The sequence below is a fragment of the Conger conger genome, chromosome 19 (assembly GCF_963514075.1).
Source record: "Conger conger chromosome 19, fConCon1.1, whole genome shotgun sequence".
Classification (NCBI taxonomy): Eukaryota; Metazoa; Chordata; class Actinopteri; order Anguilliformes; family Congridae; genus Conger; species Conger conger.
Window position 1 is genome coordinate 1,838,545 of NC_083778.1, and position 6,000 is coordinate 1,844,544.

Consider the following 6,000-nt stretch of genomic DNA (forward strand, 5'->3'; position numbering starts at 1 on the left):
ATGACGCTACACATTAGCTCAGGTTATCCAGGATGTTTTCATTAATTATTATAATTTATCCATGTAATGCAATGCAGTTATAATGTTTTTCAGTCACTGTGCTCAACACTAAATACCGGGTCACAAAGTCAAATTACACAAATGAAACATTTGTTATTAGCCATGGATACTACTTTAAATTATGCATTCTTGATTAATTCTGATTCATGATTCTGACCATGTTGTTGAATATTTCAAGGGAATATAGCCGATTGCAAAAAACAATGAGGCAAAACACAATTGTATTATCTATTTCGTCAATCAATGGCAGTGCAGTGCCTGGCCTGATCTCCTGTGGTGACAAGATTTCCATTTTGGCGGGAAAAAAAAGAAAAAAAAGAAAAGAAAAAGCGGTTAGAAGGTCGTTTGACTTTTCGCCTGTTGTTCACTTGACAGCAATAGACGTGTGACAGCACTACAAATCTGTAAGTTTTATTGAAAATTATTTTATTTAACATAACGTGTCCGCTTCCCTAATGAATGATCGTGAAAAATGTTAGCCAAATTAAATGTCAAAATAAGCGAATAAACTGCTCACGTTTTGTCTGGCGACAAACGTCAGGCTAGCTAATTCGCTGATCTGAAATTCAAAGATGTAGCTAGCTAACATTAATGTCATGAAACTATTATAGCTAGCGAACACAATTCACGTCAGTAATTAGTAAACGTTATATTGTTAAGGTTAACCTTCAGTCCCTATATTACATTAGTAGCTAATTTAGCTAGCTACCTAACTATTTAATCTGACATTTAGACAAATACGAATAGTGTTACCGAGTAAAAGCAGACCTTGGCAGGATTTTTGGTTGTGTCGTTTTCCAAATGTTGATGTTACCCGGCTAACACTTAACATATTTTAAACCACAGCCAGAAAGGTGCCAGAGATGGATTCGGACGATGAGGTAAGAACGTAACGCTCACTTAAGCGATCAGTCAAGGTGACTGGCGTTGGGGTGGGAAGCAGACGTTAGCGATCTTGGTGCTTTCCCGTAACTTAGTATCTTGAAGTTAAGCCGCCTCCATAACTGTTTAGCACATATCGTTTACTAGCTAGATGTGAAGATTACATTCGCATTTTAACACTACCAAAATATATATGAATTATTGTGAATTATATTCTATTCACATTCTTTAATAAGCTTACGTAGGTCACTTACAAGGTTTTATCGATCATGGCTATATCGCAATAATTCTTACCACTTGTCGTCGAATCTAGCCAACATTCAAGATGCGAAACTGTTAACTTGGTTGGAATCGTAGTTCGGGATGCAGAAATGTCCTTGGCTACAAACGTGACGACGAAATATATTTGACAAGTATAGTTGAAGCCAAACACCTGTAGATGGTGCTATTGCATCGTATGTGATGATTTCACACAACAAAATGGCAGTTCTCTCCGACAGAATCAAGACCTCCCACAATTATTTCGTTCTCATGAATATATTAGCCTCCTGATGATAGATTATGTCTTCGTATTTAGTTTAATTGTCATGAGCAAGACCAATTTGCTTTGTACATTTACTGATTATAGAATTCAATTTGACAAGTTGAGATTCTCATAGAATCTTCCTAGCTGTGTCAAGGCTCTACACTCACATGTGCTCCTAAGTTGAAACATGTAGGTACACACACTAATACATCTCTATGAAGAAATCTGTTTCAAAATAATTGATCCTGTAGGCACACATCACTTTTAAGAAACAAATGCTACGGCTATAGCAACCAAACTTGTATTCCAGGGAAAGCAAATAATTGGTGTATGATCTTTTACTGCATGTTACATCTATAACTCCTCTTCATTCTGGTCCTGTTCCAGGATAAATTAGAGGAGCTCAAAGTTTACTTCTCCAAGTCTGAGTGGACCAATTTGCAGAAATGTGAGAAAGTGCGATTCAAAAGGATCAAGAGGAACCATGAAGTTATGCTAGCCCTCGGTAAGAGGCTCTTTTTATTTTACACAGTGCAAGGTTGTACTTCCTGATGAGTACCGAAACACTTCATTCTGCCCTCTACTCAGTTGAAAAATGTTTTTCAATATTCATAAAATACAATGTTTTATTACATAAATTGTGAAGTGTCTTTTGTTTTTCCTTTTTCAAGAAAATTATCCTCACCTCAGATGAGTGTGACTTTGACCACATGTGAACAGGACGTTGCAGTTGAAAGGCTTGCTGTTTGTCCTTGTGCCTAGAAATTAGATAGTACCTAGGTCTGAATTTCTGAACCTGAGTTACCTACCTTTCTTCTTGGTCTTAGGGCTGAACTCCCCTACTCCAGCTTTCATGAGGGGGCCTCAATCTCGGAAAGCCATGCTGGCAAGGGCTGCAGAGCCAAGCAACTCTGAAGATGAGGAATGGAACCCTCGTCTGGAGAGTAATCATTAAGCTCACAAGCAAATATCTGTTTTTCCACTTCCACAAATGTATGGTTCTAAAATAGCAACTACACACAGCACAGCAGACATCTTCATTAACAGCGATTTCTCTGGGGTATTTGAGTGGTTACAAACATGAAACTGAAACGATGGGTCAAAACAAAACAGCTATTGCATGCAAGCAACACAGTGCTTACAGATTGACACATCAATACAACAATCATTTGTCCAAGGTTCATTAGTTCCCAATATTGCTCCAGAAAATCCCACTCAGAGTGGCTCAAGACTCAAAACACAAAATAACATTTGATATTTAGCATGTTCATCTGTTGTATTTTGCCCACAGTTGCGTTGCTCTGTGACTTTCAGGACGATCGAAGAAAGAGCATTTGAAATCGCAGAAGGGGCAGGCAAACGTCTACATCCGTGGTGAAAAGCTCCGCAGCACGCAGAAAGTGTGCTACACTGAGGAAGAGGAGCCCAGAGATGAAGATTATCTCTGTGAGCCAGGCGGAAACAAAGGCTGTTTCTATTTCTCTCGGTTCCTTTGTGATTGAGGTCCAGCTATGGATAAACTCTCCCTTCTCTTAGATTGTGACGAGTGCCAGTCCTTCTTCACTGATGAATGCCCGGTCCACGGCCCCCCTTCGTTCATTTCGGACTCTCCAGTGCCCGTGGGGACCCCCGACAGGGCCCGGCTTACCCTGCCCCCCGGTCTGGAGGTCAGTGTCTCCAGCAACCCTGGAGCAAGCCTGGGGGTGTTCGCCAAGGGACAGACAGTGCCCAGGGGAGTGCACTATGGACCCTACGAGGGAGGGCTGACTGAGGAAGACGTAGCCATGGAGAGCGGCAACAAGTGCTCTTCTAAAGGTACTAATCCCTTCTCTTAACACCAGAACAGCCAAGACTGTGGAACTGGCAGCTTGCGGTTTTATTTGCATTCTTGTTCCACCGTTGAAAGATCAATATGGCCTTCTTAAAATTCTGAATTGGAATTTATTCCCGTAAAGCATTTCCCCTACTTTTTGGGCAATGATTTTGGGGTGAACCTCTGGAAAAGGGAACATGGAAATTGTGGTTTGCTATGGTTTTGTGGATGGGGACCAATTATTGGCTTGCCCAAATTGCTAAGCTGGTGTGGGCATTAAAGGCATTGGTTCCTCAAATGGTTTTTGGGGCCTTCTTCTCACAGATTCTCACAGATCACAGGTTTTGGTGTCCTGCAATTCTGAATTGACCTGTTTCACAGCATTGTTTTAAGACTAGAAAAATCTGACTTAAATAGGACTTTGCCCTAATCAATGCCCATGTTAACCCTAACCTATGTGTGTCTTTGTACTATTTTGAGAAATCAACAACCAGAATTTTGTTGATTTCACGTTGATCTAAAATTTCCTTTTGGGATTTGAGAATCGTGTCAGACACGCCGGGGAAAAATGTTTTGGTGCTAAAAACGCACCAACTGTCCAGTTCTACATATCGCTCTGAACTCATTCTCCCTTTCCTCCACCAGGGGGCGATGATATTCCTTCTCAGTTCTTCCCCTGTACTCAGTGTTCGCTCTCCTACACAGCAGAGATCTACCTGCACAAGCACATAAAGCACTCTCACCATGAGGAATATGTGAGACTGCTCAGAGCAGGATCAGTCACACCAGAGAGTCTCCAGCTTTCCACCAGCTCCCACAGGCACTGTGCACCCTCTCAGACTGTCCCAGATACAGTCAGACTCCTCAGCCCAAAACAGGTGGACACCAGCAGCAAGAGAGCACCTGCATGCACCCAGTGTGGAAGAGTTTAAGTCAGGAGAGAAGCCTTAAACGACACCAGCGAACTCACACAGGGGAGAGGCCGTACCACTGCGCCCAGTGTGGGAAGACTTTCAGTCAGGAGGGAAGCCTTAAACTACACCAGCGAACTCACACAGGGGAGAGGCCGTACCACTGTACCCAGTGTGGGAACAGTTTCAGTCAGGAGGGAAGCCTTAAACGACACCATCGAATTCACACAGGGGAGAGGCCTTACCACTGTACCCAGTGTGGGAAGTGTTTCAGTCACGGTTCAGACCTTACACGACACCAGCGAGCTCACACAGGGGAGAGGCCCTACCACTGCGCCCAGTGTGAGAAGAGTTTCAGTCAGGAGAGAAGCCTTAAACTACACCAGCAAACTCACACGGGAGAGGCCGTACTACTGCGCCCAGTGTGGGAAGAGTTTCAGTCAGGAAGGAACCCTTAAAGGACATCAGCGAACTCACCCAGGGGAGAAGCCGTACCACTGTACCCAGTGTGGGAAGAGTTTCAGCCAAGGGGCACACCTTAAACTACACCAGCGAATTCACACAGGGGAGAGGCCGTACCACTGTACCCAGTGTGGGAAGAGTTTCAGCCAAGGGGCACACCTTAAACTACACCAGCGAACTCACACAGGGGAGAGGCCGTATCACTGTGCCCAGTGTGGGAAGAGTTTCAGTCAGGAGAGAAGCCTTAAACTACACCAGCAAACTCACACAGGGGAGAGGCCGTACAACTGTACCCAGTGTGGGAAGAGTTTCAGCCAAGGGGCACACCTTAAACTACACCAGCGAACTCACACAGGGGAGAGGCCGTATCACTGTGCCCAGTGTGGGAAGAGTTTCAGTCAGGAGAGAAGCCTTAAACTACACCAGCGAACTCACACAGGGGAGAGGCCCTACCACTGTACCCAATGTGGGAAGAGTTTCAGTCAGGAGGGAAACCTTAAACGACACCATCAAACTCACATGCTCAAGGGCACGATTAATTAATTATTTAATGGGGTGTTTGAATGAAACATGGTTGATGTTTTAAAGCAAGTTCTCACTTTGTGATGGAACATTTTTAAGGTGTTCAGATACATACCTTCTCTACCAACTGCATTTTGTTTGTTTTAAAATTCTAATTCTGTTTGATCAAATATAAAATCTTTCATCTTAAAATATGTGATTGGTATTAAATATTTGCATGCTTTGTATTTCGGGGTTAAATTGAAGCAGAGAGCAGCAGTTAAGTAGGGTGCTTGCTTCATATTGTTGAATTATTTATTCCGGCATATGAAATACTGTTATACTTGAATGGTTTTAAGAAATGAAATGTTAACTTTAAGGTTTAGAAGTAAGGGAGAGTGGCTGTTGTTCAGTAAGTAAAGAGCTGAATAAAATGGAGGCTGGATCTTGGTGGTGTGTGGGTATCTCCCCTCCTGCATGCGCCAACCCTCAGTAACATGCTCATTTTACCACCACAAATACGGAAACAACCTGGTCACAGTTTGCACTTGGGAAACACTTTACAAAAAAGTGACAGGGATTAACAAACAAAGTTGTTAACATTGTGAACAAATGTAATCGCCACTCTAAGCTGAATAAGCTGGAACCACAGGAACGGCTGAGATTGACTCAACTGGCTACGCTGAGTTTCCCGCTGAATAATTTCTCAGCCCGAGAGACCGGGGATTTACTGTACTTACTGTAGTCTATGAATGAAATAAGACATTTGATTATACACACAATTTACTGTTTGAATCACGTTTATTTTACTTCAAAACATTTAACTTGTAAAAATAAACAAAAAA

At 42.7% G+C, this 6,000-nt stretch overlaps 1 pseudogene; it reads left to right on the top strand.

The window, feature by feature from the left end:
* The first annotated feature begins 923 nt into the window (after positions 1–923).
* On the top strand, positions 924–5,197 carry LOC133119277 (zinc finger protein ZFP2-like; annotated as a pseudogene).
* The last annotated feature ends 803 nt before the right edge of the window (positions 5,198–6,000 follow it).